We start from the raw sequence: 15508 nt of genomic DNA, 5'->3' as shown, positions 1-15508 counted from the left end.
AATGGAAACATCCAACCAATACAACAAAAATGTGAACTATATGTAGTGGGTGTGTGTAATTTATTGGTGTACCCGGTGTGAACGATCAAACCTATGGAGCACATGAGCAACCTGAATCAACAAACCATATCTTAATCAGTTATCGTGGACCCTAAAGACTATCTCAATGTCGATCTCTTTGTTGAATTCCTCCAGTCAAGGAACCTCCGGGACTGGCGTGACGAGATGCCTCCCACACCGGGTGGCCTGGTAGGCCGGGTGTCCCCAGATTGCCCACCGCAGGATAGATGTTCCAAATAAGGCCATCATGCAAGCAACAAAAATACAAACATGCCTGACACTACACCTATGTAATTAGTCAGTTATGGTCGCTGTTAAGATGATTATTATTGCTTTCCTTTCATTAAAATCAACTCACTAATAACTCATTCTATCTGCAAAAATTCCCTGAGCAATTTTCTTAGGTTTGTTCTCTTATTCTCAATGAAACTGACACATATAAATAATTCAAACTCCGATCCATCCGTCCGTCCGTCCATCCATCCATTTTCTGTACCGCTTGTCCCCACGGGGGTCGCGGGCGTGCTGGAGCCTATCCCAGCGGCCATCGGGCAGTGGGCGGGGGACACTGAACCCGTTGCCAGCCAATCGCAGGGCACACAAAGACGAACAATCATCTGCACTTGCACTCACACTTATGGGAAAATTGGAGTGCTCAATCAGCCTATAATTCATGTTTTTGGGATGGGGAGGAAACCGGAGTGCCCGGAGAAAACCAACGCTGGCACGGGGAGAACATGCAAACTCCACACAGGGAGGGCCGGAGCTGGAATCGATCCCGCACCCTCCAAACTGTGAGGCAGATACTCCACTGAGCCGCCTCTTCGGCTATCATTCCTTGTCAAATCTTCAACCAATGTATGGTGGCATCACAAGAGGGCAGCTGGTAGAGGGCTGCGACATCCCTGACAAGATGGTCGCCGCAGGGGACTGCTAATGGTGTAGTGGTGCACTCGCCTGTCTTGAGTGCAGGCACCATGAGTTACATTCCCACAAATGACGGTGTGCATGTGTGTGAGTGTGTGACTTAAAAAAAATTTGGTCGCTGCATACACTACACTTCCCAGAAGACGTTACTGCTCTGACAGGTGTAGGTGGTTAGGTCTCTTGATTAAGGCAGCCAGGGCCGGACTGGGAGATTCTTTTAGGTCAGGAGTCAGTTATGTAACCAGGCCACCCTGGCCTTGCCCACACGTGCATGTTCACACCCACACTTAAATGCATGGGCACAAACAAAACACATTTGTGCGCACACACATGCACACAATCATTCTTTGAGTTTTGTGGTGGGTGGTACCGGAAGAACAAATCAAAATCTCTAGAATGAGGGCGAGCAAAATAATCAAAACGTCTCTCTGAGTCTGACTGTCTGTCTCTGTCCCGAGTTGGCCTTTCCCTTGCACTGCTCCCTGGACTTGTCTTGCCAGAATACTCTGCATCTGCTGGGAGTGTCAGAACAACCAGCATAATAATTATATTATCGACAATAACACTTTTAATCAAAATCAAAAGAATGATATGGTTAAATATATGCTTTTTCACCCCAAAGGTTTCATGCACAGTCATAGCCTATTCAATCCCATGCATTGATAGATGACTGTCTGTTCTTTACCTGTCAGCTCCTCTGACCTCATACTGGGCCTACTTTCTGAAGCACCAAAACTGGCAATATTTCCATCTTTATATAGGAAACATAGACATATATTTTAATATTAATTTAGCCAGGGCCAATTACAAAGTTTAGAGGAATGTGCAAGTAAGAAAGAATAACAAATGACTCTTCAACTTACAAAATCAATGAGAACTAAATCTAACAATAAATCAGCAGAGGGATAGCCTTATTACATGGCAGTGGCACATCTGCACACAACACATGCAAAGTGGCCTGCAAGCTGGCACCAGACATACATAACGCACCCATTCCTCCACAAGCGCTCTGTGTGGTTGATACGAATTGTGGGGGCGGGTGTTAATTGATAGAAACCAATCGTCTTTCCCTCCTCACATGCTCCTGGCCTGAGTGGCCCGGCCTATCTTTCTGATGGGCGCGCCGCTGCGCCGGCAGACTTCCATCCATCCATTTTCTGAACCGCTTTGTCCCCACGGGGGTCGCGGGCGTGCTGGAGCTTATCCCAGCCATCATCGGGCAGTAGGCGGGGGACACCCTGAACCGGTTGCCAGCCAATCGCAGGGCACACAGAGACGAACAATCATGCGCACTCGCACTCATACCTAGGGACAACTTAGAGTCTTCAATCGGCCTACCAAGCATGTTTTGGGATGTGGGAGGAAACCGGAGAGCCCGGCGAAAACCCACGCGGGCTCGGGGAGAACATGCAAACTCAACACAGGGAGGGCCAGAGGTGGAATCGAACCCACACCCTCCTATCTGTGAGGCGGACGTGCTACCCAGTGCCCCACCGAGCCGCTGCCGGCAGACTTAAAAAAAAAAAACAGAGAGACGCAGGCCAGCAGGCCAATCCTCGGCCGGCGCTTCGGGAATACTCCCGGTTCTCCCAATGGTCAGTCTGGGCATGAAGAGATCAGACAGAGGTGCTGGAGGTGGAAGGAGCTGAACAGCCACTGCCAGAATGAAGCCATCAACTAGGAAAGTGATAGAAGGAAAAAAAGAAAGACATATGTTTTGTTGGATATTTGTTTGCGTCCTGGGGGAGTCACAGGACCCTCCTCTTCCTATACGAGTGTTTTCAGTTGGACTGAAATGGGGCTTCTGTGTTGAAGAATGAACGGCCTGCATTTAATGTGTGACTCTCACTTTTTTTTTTTTTTGCATTGCTCCAACCTTACCTACCTGGGTTACCTCCCAGTATGCTTTTACTTGCCAATATGACAATTTAGTAATTTATTCAGTTTTTCTTTTTTATGAGAATAATAATAAAAAAAAGAAATACTTGAGGCAAGTTCTTTCCACAAAGGAGTTGAAGTTTACCCACTTTGGGCTGGTATGGGGTGCAGTCTGTTGTGCGACTTTGCATGAAGCATCACTATACACAAGACTGTTTCAAAAAGATCTGTTCTTTTTTCCATTGCATGTTTTATAATCTTGAAGTGCAACCTGGGCTGCAGATAAACGGAACATTTTCACTGCTGTTATTGGGCTTCAACTATACTCCAAAGAATGGCTTTCGCAAAACATCTAGGTTAATGTAGGAAGAAGTGACCACCACCTTCCCCATCAGCAGCAGCCCAGACAGCACCTCCACCTGCACCAGCAGCACAGGTAGCATTTCCTCCACCAGCAGCACCGATGCTACCAGCAGCACAGACAGTACCTCCACCACCACCAGGATCACAGACTGCACCTCCTCCATCACCAGCAGCACAGGCAATACCCCAACCTGCACCAGCAGAATGGATGTCACCTATACCTGCACCCGCAGCACAGACAGAACCTCTACCTAAACCAGCAGCACAGATAGCACCTTCTCCATCATCACCCGACCTATGAGAGTAACACTTGGCTCTAATAGTCACCTGTAGCACTGATAGTCAACATGACTGTGTTTCCATGTAGCCTCTCCTTCATTTGATTTGATTTAGAGTTTTCTCATTGTTTTCTAGGTTGTGTTATTTTTTGTTTATTGTTCTGTTTAGTTTACTGATGTCATCAATGTAAAATAAAGTTATCAATATTGATGTTTATCTTAAACATTCAGTCATTTATTTATCTTCAATAGTACTTATCATCAATAGGTCTGTCTGTAAATATCCTCATAATCCATGCAGATATTGAGTTCCATGAGACAAAATTACAAAACAAATTGTCATTTTTCTTTCACAAAGAAACAATTTTAGAAAAACAAGACTGGTACCCCAAACTACATAATCAATAATGCATACAAATAAAATAATCAATTATAATTAATTAGTTCATTCATTATAAGTTACTATTTCATTAATAATATTGACAGCCTGAAAGTGTTTCAGCACCCTAGCCTACTTGTATCTGATCCCAAGATGGGAGACTACAGTGCAGCGGAAGTATTATGGTGACAACATAGGAATAAACTATACATTCAAAATAGCAATATAAAATTTAATATTTGATGGCATGGGGCAGGAAAGATTATAGCCTGCAATTTGTTAGATATCTGTTGGAGAAGGAACATAGGCATTAATAATCTTGCCATTGATGATCTGAATATTCATTTTTGATAAACATTCTAGGGTTATTTATACATGAAATCTCTTTGTCCCTCTGACCCAGTGTGGTTATAGAAATTAAATAGAAAATGCAAAAGGAAAACTCAAATCCTGGCGGCATGCTCCCCTGCCCAGGTAACGTGTCTACTAAATGCAATGAAATGTACTAAAGGGAAATGTGCTTTCAGCAGTTAGCAAACATATTTTTCAAGGTTGTGTTAAACATATAATCATATCAATATAATATCTAGTATTGGGGGGAGGCTCGGTTGCAGTTTCCGCCAGTTCTGAGTTCCTCCCCCACGTGCTCCTCCTTTTGATGTCTTGGATGCCCTGGCTACAGAGGCGTTGCTACACTAAAGGAAGGGAGATAGTGGCTGTAGTAACGCTGATTAGAAAAGGAATGTAGTGTAGTGTGAATTGATCTTCTCGACCCCCACATTGGGAGTGCAGTCTGCTTTCTTCCCCCAACCAGTTGTCCTCTCCACAGGTGGCCGACTCCTGCTAAGTTTAACTTCTTAGTAAACTAACACAACACATAATAATAATAATATCTAACCTTACTTAAACCTTTCAGCACATATTAAGTAAATGTAAGGTAACTGATATACAGTTCCTTAAACGAACATTGAGTAAATATGGGATAACTTTAATGTGACTTCTTCAAACTGTATATAACCAATTTTGATCATCTACAATCTATGAATCAAAGCTACAGTTAACTAAAAGGAATGAAGTCCCTTTAAACTGACAAAGGACATTTCGCCTATGCAAAGAAGCTCTGCTCATTGTCATTGAAGACTCCTTACAAAACAAACACAAAAGTAACATAAGGACAGGAAGGAAACATAAGGCTGACGGGGATCAAAAGACATTCCTTGAACCAAATAGAAAGCATTTAGTTTAAAGGAGAGTCGTAAACTCATAAAGATAAGGCCTCCTGGTCTGGCAGGCCAAGGCTTCCCCCGAGATTATTCCAACAGAGTACCAGACGATAACACCTCGAGGTCGGTGATCAAAGAACAATACCACGTCCAGGTGGTTGGGCTTCGAGAGGAAAATCCCCAAACTCCTGACCGCAGTGATGACACCTCGACGGGGAGGAGATGACCATCGACCAATCATCACACAATATTTTGCATGCTTTAAATATTCATATTGTGTTTCTTTAAAACTGGGCAACCCGGAAGAATGTGTCGTCTTTTGGTGGTCACAGAAACGCACGAGTTTTAGTGTGAGGGACCCGGGACCCAGGCCTGTATTAGAGCACTTTGTTAGGAATAAACATTTGGTAAATTTGGTCTGATTGATCTACTGGTCTTCTCTTTGACAGAACGAACTCGCAAAATTGTTAGGTGCGCCAGTGTGTGGATTAGGACATAGAAACTTGTGTTAAAGTTGATCGTAATTTGGAGTCAGATCAATAGCTAAAATCCGTATCCTAACAATTTCTTGGTGACCCCGACGTGATGTCGAGAGAAGGGTAATTGACAACTCGTGGTCTGTATCCAGGACACCGGACAGCGTCCGGGACGCTGTCTCTCGGTCGGCGAACCGTTTGGAATAAGTAAGGTGCACAACGTTGAGCTGGTACAACGTCTCCTCAACCCTGAGCGCTCATCACTGATAAGGTAAGCAGAATACCTGTTACTATAAGTCGAAATTCTGCAAATTGAAAAAGGAAATTTAAGAGGAGACTGTTGTTCAGATCAAATAAAGTGTGCAAGAGATACATACGGCAAATAAGTTTGGAACTTACGTGTGTGACGTGTACGGTAAAGTCAGGGACTTACGCGTATTACGAATAGGTCCGGGACCTAGCCTAGTCGTGGCGGACAAGGGTACGTTGACGAGCGTATTCAAATAGCCAGGTTTTTTTGAGATCCTGGGAGGTGTGAGGCTCTCCCAAAAACATCCGGTGGTAACAGTTCCTTCTGTGAGAGATCAGACCGCTAAAACATCCAAAATGCCCCAAATTGATAGGAGTGTGTGTGAGATAGTGTGTGTGATGAGAGGTGTGTGTGCGTTGAGAGTGTGAATGGTAGGATAAATTGACAGTAAAAAACAGTACTAGCAAAAACCAACCGTAATACACAGGCTAGTAATTTTGTTGAAGGGTAAATTTAATCCTGCATTGAGGATCCTCAAAGTAAAAAAAAAAGTAAAAAAAAAAAAAAAAAGTAAAACAAAAAATTGAAAAAATTGGAAAAATCTAAAAATACCAAGTTAAGATAGGAAATAAAAAACGGTAAATCTCTAACTCTTGAAGGTGATGAGAAGTACATGGCAAGTAGATTTCTTAATTGTATGCGATACATGCCAAAGTGGAAGAGAAAGCGGTGGAAATAGATAAGAAAGGAGTTGAATACAAGGGCATTATCCATCTTTGCATGATGCAACACCCCCGAGTGCCCCCACACTCGGAGTGACTGCTGTTGGACCGCCGCCGTACGGCAACCCCGGAGTGATGGCTCCAGTGGTGACGTTGGGTGGCCGACTGGTGGTGGATGTCGAGGGCGAAGGTGAAAGGGCGGATCAAAGTATTGTACAACTGATTGAACAAGCAGTAAATAGAGAGAGGCGACGGATCAGGGAGGAGGAGGCGTCCCGCGTGGACACTTCCACCCCCGCTCCGAGCCCTCAAACGTCCAACATAACGAAAGGAGTAGGTGGGCATAGACTAAGTGCCGAGAACGAGGAGCTAAAGAAGAAACTTGATCAAGTTGATGAGCAGCGTAGACAGGAAGCGCAGATGTTGAAATGGGTAACTGAGAAAATAAGACAAGACGCGAAGAGCGAGTGGAGACAGAAGGAGCATTCACAGCGGGACAGTAGCGGTGAGGAGGAAGATGATGTTGTGATGCAACAGAGGAAAATGTTGGAGTACGCGAATCTGAATGGTAGAAAAAAGGGCGGACAGGGAGAGAGCCAGACACGGAGAGAATATAATTTGCGGAGTACTCGTGGACAGATGATACAAGCAGAGGTTCAGAAAAATGAGTTGATGTGTCCCCTAGTGGCAACAGCGGATGGTCAGCGTTACGAGCCCATGGTGCTCCGTGATGTAACTGCGATGATGGAAAAGATGCCCCCACTACACAGAGGAGGCAAGGTGTGGCTGAACAAGTTTTTGGCTCTGAGTGGACAGAGTTGTACACTTGGTGACATGCGACAGATGTTGGCAGGAGCATGCTCCCTAGTGCAATTGCAGGCGATTGAGGAAGCAGCAGGCACAGCGAGACTGGGGAGGGAGGTGCCCTTGCCACAAGTAGCAGCGCCCCTGTTTGAAAACATTAAAATGACTTTCCCACAACCCACCGATTTGGCCCCCACTATGTTTCCTTATGATGTGAAAATGTCACCTGCCCAACATTATGTAACATGTGTGGAGAGTTGGATTGAAACCACAGGTCGCCATCCGGCTCTCACGCACGAGGCAGAGGTGCTCTTCCGGACGGCGCTGGTGGATGGACTTCCGCCAGATGTGAAGAAGCAGTTAATGTCAGACCCTGACATTCTGGTTTGTGCCGAGGAACGATTTAAACGTCATCTTTTGCATCACTGCAGAATGTTTACTGAGTCACAAGCTAAAGTTGATAACGAGACAGACGCATTATCCAAACAGTTGTTGAAATTACAGTTGGCAAAAATGCATGGTGAAGCTAGACAGTCTAAATCACAGAAAAAGGAAATGCAAATGTCACAGGCTCCTCAGGTGGTGGGACGCGGAAGGGGCCAGTTCCGGGGCGGATACAGAGGCCGGGGAGGGAGTGCACCTGCTTACCCGGGGAGGGCGACATACAAAAACCATTCGCCCAACGCATGCTACATCTGCGGCGAAACCGATCACTGGGCAAGAGAGTGCCCGCAGTATCGACCGCACGGAGCCGGCCGTCCAGCCGGAGGCCCGCCACATCAACCCGAGGAGCCGATACAACAAACACGAACAGCTCCCTCGAGTGGACGACCCTGGCAACAGCCACAAGCACACAGAGGTCAGTACTATCAACATGATGATCTCTGGTGTGGACAATTCGAATAGGGATGCCCGGGGAGCCAGAGAAGCAGCGGCCCGGCGGAGCCAATGCTTCATGTGACAGTGGAGGGAAAACCTGTGCAGATGCTGGTGGACACAGGTGCAACATATTCATCAATAAACACTGCCCTTCCTGTATCCTCACTGTCAAAGAAAACAACAACTTTGGTCGGCTTCTCGGGAAAACCACAAACTCTGCCTTTTACCAAACCACTTGAGACTGTGATCACCCGGACGGGGTGTAGACTCTGGCACAAATACATCCATTCCACGGACACCCCAATCAATTTGATGGGGAGGGACTTGTTGTCAGCCGTTGAAGCCAGAATTCTGTGTGGGCCAGAGGGAGTGATTATTCAATTTCCAGATGGCATCAGCATCCAGTGCTCACAACAAATACAACAACATGGTCAGTGGCTGATGGCGCCCCTACCAACAGAAGCAGAAACGGCAACCATCTACTGGGCCAGGCTGGAGCCAGAGACCCCTGCTGGTGGTGGTGTGTTCTCGACCTACCAACTGTGGAAACCCTGGATCTGCTCACTGACGCCATACCACCCACCTGTTGATCCTTTGCATTGCACTCTATATTATGACCGAAAAAGTGATGATGTATATCGGGATTTGTTTGAAGAAATTGAAGGGCACATGTGGGATTTAATTTCATCATGCATTTTGATTGGTAAAGAGGGAGTTGCAGCGGTAACTGAGCTGACACATGAACAAATGCAGTGGTTCAAAATGACAGAAAAAGGGGTGCCACACATTTCCCTAGCTCTTGCCCCAGGACACGAGGCCAGACAATTGGGCTCAATGGTCAAGCGGTTGTTGCAACAGACTGATTGGCGGGAAACTTACATTCCTAATTTGTACTGGTCTAAATCTCAGAATGCATACCAAATTAAACAACCCATGTCAGATACAGGATTGCTGGAGATGACGATAGTGTCCCGCACACACGGTAGGGAATTAACTGACCATGAGGACGCTGAAGTAATGCTGGCGGCCTTGCCCGACACACTTTGGTCCCAAGGTCCATTTGATGTCGGATTTTGTCACTCAGTGGCCCCTATTGATCTCCAAATGGATGAGACGCGGCTTATCAAACGGCCTCAATATCGTTGGCCGGAAGAAGCGGACCAAGGCATGGAAGACACTCTGTGTGGCCTCTGGGACGCAGGGGTGTTGGAAGTGTCGTGTTCCGAATGGAACACACCGCTGAGGCCGGTGCGGAAGGCAGATGGGAAAACATGGCGCATGGCACATGATCTGAGAGCAGTAAATGATGTCACTATCACTCCTGTTCTTCCTGTGCCGGACCCGCACCGGATCCTAGCGTCATTGAATCCTGCCTACCAGTGGTTCACAGTGATTGATTTGGCCAATGCTTTCTTTTGTCTTCCGCTTTCCCCCTCAGTGCGGCACGTGTTCGCATTCACCTACAACGGGATAAAATTGCAATACACTCGCATGCCGCAGGGATTCAAAAATTCGCCAGGTTTGTTCAATCAGGTGCTCAAGGGACTCCTCGAACCATGCCAAATGCCGGATGGAACTTTGTTGTTGCAGTATGTTGATGATTTGTTGATTGCAGCAAAGGATGAGAAGGCGTGTCTTGCAGGAACAAAGAAAGTGTTGTTGTGGTTAGGAGAGAAAGGATTCAAGGTGTCGAGAAAGAAACTGCAATGCTGTCGCCAACAGGTCACTTTTCTGGGTCGGGTGCTGACCCCTAGTGGCCTCGCCATGTCGCCTGAGCATAGAAACTCCATCCTCCGCCATCCAAGGCCCGCCACTGTGCAGGAGCTGCTATCATTCCTGGGGTTGTGCGGCTATAGCAGACACTACATACCCTGCTTTGCCGACAAAACCGGTGTCCTCCGAACCCTGATCCGTGAACAGGGAGCCAGGAATCTCAAGGCTTGCCTGGTCTGGACACCGGAGGCTGCTGAGGTCTTTGTATCACTGGTGCAGGAGCTGGCCTCTGCTGCAGCCTTGGCCACTCCTGATTACACTCTGCCCTTCCATTTAGATGTCTCCATTTCAGGAAAAGTTGTGAATGGAGCTCTGTACCAGAAAATGCAGCATGGACGTGCAGTGCTGATGTATTGCAGCGTCCCCTTGGACAACATTGAGCAACGACAACCCGACTGTTCCAGATATGCTGCTGGCCTGGCAAAGATCTTACTCAAGACAGCTCACACAGTAATGGGCCATCCCATTTATGTGTTGACTGATCATGCAGTATCCTCATTTGTCGCGTCAGCAGCATTCACGTTGACTCCGCTGCGTCAAACACGGTTGTTGAAAATATTGACTGCTCCAAATGTCCACTATATCCATTCCGGAGTGAACATGGCTGATCAATTGTTGGTGGGTCCACATGAGTGTGCGTTAAAGGTCCAGACAGTGGCGAAAGTCCGACCTGACCTCTATTCCACTCCGCTCGGGCACGGTCGGGTGGTGTTCACAGATGGCTGGTGTTGGAGAGACAAAGAAGGCTCCCTCCATGCGGCCGCGGCGGCGGTCGAGTGGAGGGATGGTTCCTTCCAGCCCCTTAAAGTGATGAAGCTCACCACCCGCCAATCGGCCCAGGCGGCGGAAGTTTTTGCATTGGTATTAGCCCTAGAGCAGTGTAAGGGGGAGGCTGTGACCATCTACTCTGACTCCGCCTATGCGGTGTCGGCGGCCTTAATCGATCTGGTAGGGTGGCTACAGAATGGGTTCACAACGGCCAGAGGCTCAGAGATTGCACACAAGGACTTGATGATGCAGCTGTTCGAGACGTTGAAATACCCGAGCGAGGTAGCCGTTGTCAAAGTGCCTGGACACTCTAAAGCTGACACCTTAGTGGCCAGGGGAAACCAAGCAGCTGATGAATTGGCCAAACAGACGGCCGGGTATGGCGGGGCAGCGGACATGATGGTGTCCCGCGGTCCAGTAATCCTGGACGGGGAACACCCCGACTCCTGTTTGCCTCTGTCGCTCTCACATGCCGATCTGTGTGCCGCCCAGGATGCCACGTCCCCGGAACAAAAATCAGTCTGGTTGGCAGCAAAGGCTGTCAAACGATCGGATGGCTTGTGGGTAGGACCCAAAGGCCAGCCCGCTCTTCCGGAAGGAAAGCTAATGGCAGAGGTCCTATCACAGGCACACACACCGTCCCATGTGGGTCCCCATGCCATGATGGTCCATCTTCGAAGTTGGTGGCATCCCAGACTTTCGGACGTGGTCTGGAGATTCGTTGCGGATTGCGAGTCCTGCCAGAAATTTAATGCACGTCCTACGTTGAAGCCTAAGCCCGGCCTGTTTCAGCCGGCCCCGTGGCCGGGGGCCGAGGTGATCATTGATTTCACCGACATGAATACAAGAGTGAATGGTAAACGCTTTTTGCTTGTGTTGGTTGACGCTTACTCAGGCTGGCCCGAGGCGTATCCGTGCTCGAAGGAAGATTCTACTGCTGTGATCAAGGCTTTGATCACCCATTACATCCCCACGCATGGTTTTCCAGCCCTGATCCGCTCTGACAATGGTACACACTTTAACAACAAAGCCTTGGCCAAGGTGGAATCAATTCTGGGTTTGAAGCATCGATTCGGCTGTGCCTACCATCCTCAGAGCCAGGGCAAAGTTGAACGAATGAACCGGACGTTGAAGGAAAAACTGGCCAAAATTATGGCTCAAACAAAAATGAATTGGCTCCAAGCTCTTCCGCTTGCCTTGTTGTCTGTGCGCCAATCCGTTAACAGGCACACTGGATTTGCACCGTTTGAATTGATGACAGGTCGTCTAATGCCGGGACCAGCGACAACGCTCGTCCCGCCGGAGGATGTTACGGTACCAAATTTGTCTCATGCAGCATATTGGTCCTATTTGTCTGCTTTGGTGTCCAGTGTTTCTGCACAGATTGGAGAGAAAACCGCTGCAGCTGTGGCGGAGGGAGACGTGTCGGTGGATAATCAGCTCACACCATACGTGTACGTCCGAGTCGTCTCCAGAAAATGGACGGAGCCCAGGTGGAAGGGCCCCTTTCGTGTCTTGGCCAGGACGTCTCACGCGGCCCAGCTCGACTTCAAAGGACGCCGGTGGTATCACTACACACACCTACGTCCGGCCCCAGAGTTTGTTCCGTCAGGATGAAGGTATTCTTGTTTGGCCGTGTCCCGGACCCGGCCAAAAGGGGGGTGACAGAAGGAGAAGGAGCAGCAATACGGAAAAGTAAAGGAGAGGGCTCGAAAGGATTTTCGGATTTTTCAGAATTAATTTTAGTAGTGCTATTTTTAGTAAGTTGTCTTTTTGTGTGGACATTGATGACAATTGATGAGACTATCCAGCAGAAAACGTCCCAGATTCAAATTTTACCCACTTATAAACAATACCGATGCAAAGGAGAAGTAGTTTTTGAGGCTGAGGTGAACACAACAGAAGAGCTCTCACGAGAAGAACAGGGAGGTTTGAGACAGAGATGTGACAGCGGAAATTGGCAAATGCATGTCACGTTGTTTAATTGGACAGAGACAAACCAAACGTTACAGGACAAACTGGAAAAGTACCAGAGAAGGGTGTGGAAGAAGCAAATTGAACAGGTAAGGGAAATATTGGATTTAGCCCCACCAGACAGAGAAGGGACATGTATTCACCAATGTAAAGAGGATGGACGGTTTGTAGTTGCTTCATGTCATGGACAAAAGAAGTTAACATATGGAAAAATGTGGTTGTTTTATTTTATTTATGGTTTTTCAATGCTTAGGGAATGAGTTTGGTTTGTCCTCAGTTGAGAGGGCATTGGAGAGTCACGGCATACAATTATTCACTAAAAAAGAAAGCCCGTTTTTGACAACCATGTGACTCAACAAAATATGACATGTTTAAAGTTAAAGGGGACCGGCATAAGTATTGGGACAATAGATTCCACATGGTGGAAATTCAATTTCAAATTCAAAAATTTGTCACTGACTGTAACCTCTCCTCTCTCTCGTGCAGACATCTGGTTGTGGTGTGGTGATGACAAATTATATGATCGCTTGCCAAAGAATGCATCAGGTATCTGTGCCCTCGTGTCTTTGATAATGCCTGTGGTGGTTGTCCCCATTGAAATACAGAATCTCAATTGGGACCTGGAGTCCCCATTGGCGGAGCTCCTGAAGCGAGCCAAAAGAGACGTTTTGCCCCGTGGTTGAGCGACGACGATCCAACATATATTGACGCTATAGGAGTGCCCCGGGGTGTACCAGATGAGTATAAACTCGTTAATCAAGTGGCCTCGGGATTCGAAAGTATCTTCCTATGGATCACCCCCAATAAAAATGTAGACCGTATTAATTACGTTCATTACAATGTCCAACGACTGGATAATTATACAGCTGAATCATTTGCCGCAGTTCATGAACAATTGGCCGCAACGTCATTAATGGCGTTCCAAAATAGAATTGCGTTGGACATGCTATTGGCTAAGGAACATGGTGTGTGTGGAATGTTTGGTGATGCATGTTGTACTTTCATCCCAAACAACACGGCACCAGGGGGACGACTGACCAAGGCGTTGGAAGGACTAAGGACACTGAATAAAAAGATGAAAGATCATTCAGGTGTACACACCGATATTTGGTTTGATTGGATGAAAACGTTTGGAAACTGGAAAGGGCTCATCATGTCTGTGCTTGTTGCTGTGGCTATTTTTACTACAATTATGATGTTATGCGGTTGTTGTTGTGTTCCATGTATTAGATCACTCACTGTCCGGTTGATCGAGAAAACCGTTGGCCCGTTGCCACCGATGGGCCAATATACCCTGGGGGCTCAACATGAGCCGCGGGAGGAAGAAAGGACCGATAGCGCACTGGTAGATATTTGCTAGAGTCGCGGGTGATGACCTCATAAATGAGGTCATGAGAGGGAATAAAGGGAAATGTGCTTTCAGCAGTTAGCAAACATATTTTTCAAGGTTGTGTTAAACATATAATCATATCAATATAATATCTAGTATTGGGGGGAGGCTCGGTTGCAGTTTCCGCCAGTTCTGAGTTCCTCCCCCACGTGCTCCTCCTTTTGATGTCTTGGATGCCCTGGCTACAGAGGCGTTGCTACACTAAAGGAAGGGAGATAGTGGCTGTAGTAACGCTGATTAGAAAAGGAATGTAGTGTAGTGTGAATTGATCTTCTCGACCCCCACATTGGGAGTGCAGTCTGCTTTCTTCCCCCAACCAGTTGTCCTCTCCACAGGTGGCCGACTCCTGCTAAGTTTAACTTCTTAGTAAACTAACACAACACATAATAATAATAATATCTAACCTTACTTAAACCTTTCAGCACATATTAAGTAAATGTAAGGTAACTGATATACAGTTCCTTAAACGAACATTGAGTAAATATGGGATAACTTTAATGTGACTTCTTCAAACTGTATATAACCAATTTTGATCATCTACAATCTATGAATCAAAGCTACAGTTAACTAAAAGGAATGAAGTCCCTTTAAACTGACAAAGGACATTTCGCCTATGCAAAGAAGCTCTGCTCATTGTCATTGAAGACTCCTTACAAAACAAACACAAAAGTAACATAAGGACAGGAAGGAAACATAAGGCTGACGGGGATCAAAAGACATTCCTTGAACCAAATAGAAAGCATTTAGTTTAAAGGAGAGTCGTAAACTCATAAAGATAAGGCCTCCTGGTCTGGCAGGCCAAGGCTTCCCCCGAGATTATTCCAACAGAGTACCAGACGATAACACCTCGAGGTCGGTGATCAAAGAACAATACCACGTCCAGGTGGTTGGGCTTCGAGAGGAAAATCCCCAAACTCCTGACCGCAGTGATGACACCTCGACGGGGAGGAGATGACCATCGACCAATCATCACACAATATTTTGCATGCTTTAAATATTCATATTGTGTTTCTTTAAAACTGGGCAACCCGGAAGAATGTGTCGTCTTTTGGTGGTCACAGAAACGCACGAGTTTTAGTGTGAGGGACCCGGGACCCAGGCCTGTATTAGAGCACTTTGTTAGGAATAAACATTTGGTAAATTTGGTCTGATTGATCTACTGGTCTTCTCTTTGACAGAACGAACTCGCAAAATTGTTAGGTGCGCCAGTGTGTGGATTAGGACATAGAAACTTGTGTTAAAGTTGATCGTAATTTGGAGTCAGATCAATAGCTAAAATCCGTATCCTAACAGTACTGAACTTGAAAACTACCGAGCCAATGTATTCCTTTGTTCAGACAAACGACTTGTCTGCTTCTGTGGTA

The 15508-nt window shown here is 46.7% G+C and overlaps 1 long non-coding RNA gene across 1 annotated transcript; it reads left to right on the top strand.

Annotated features, from left to right (window-relative positions):
• Positions 1 to 4295: 4295 nt before the first annotated feature.
• LOC147057651 (uncharacterized) lies at positions 4296 to 15289 on the top strand. The gene is made up of 2 exons (XR_015065802.1): positions 4296 to 5515; positions 5737 to 15289. It is a non-coding gene; the product is annotated as an uncharacterized LOC147057651 (long non-coding RNA).
• The last annotated feature ends 219 nt before the right edge of the window (positions 15290 to 15508 follow it).

The sequence above is a fragment of the Syngnathus leptorhynchus genome, chromosome 4 (genome assembly GCF_054491065.1).
Source record: "Syngnathus leptorhynchus isolate UIUO chromosome 4, UIUO_Slep, whole genome shotgun sequence".
Classification (NCBI taxonomy): Eukaryota; Metazoa; Chordata; class Actinopteri; order Syngnathiformes; family Syngnathidae; genus Syngnathus; species Syngnathus leptorhynchus.
The sequence above is the reverse complement of the archived record's forward strand: the minus strand, read 5'-3'. Positions and strand labels throughout refer to the sequence as shown.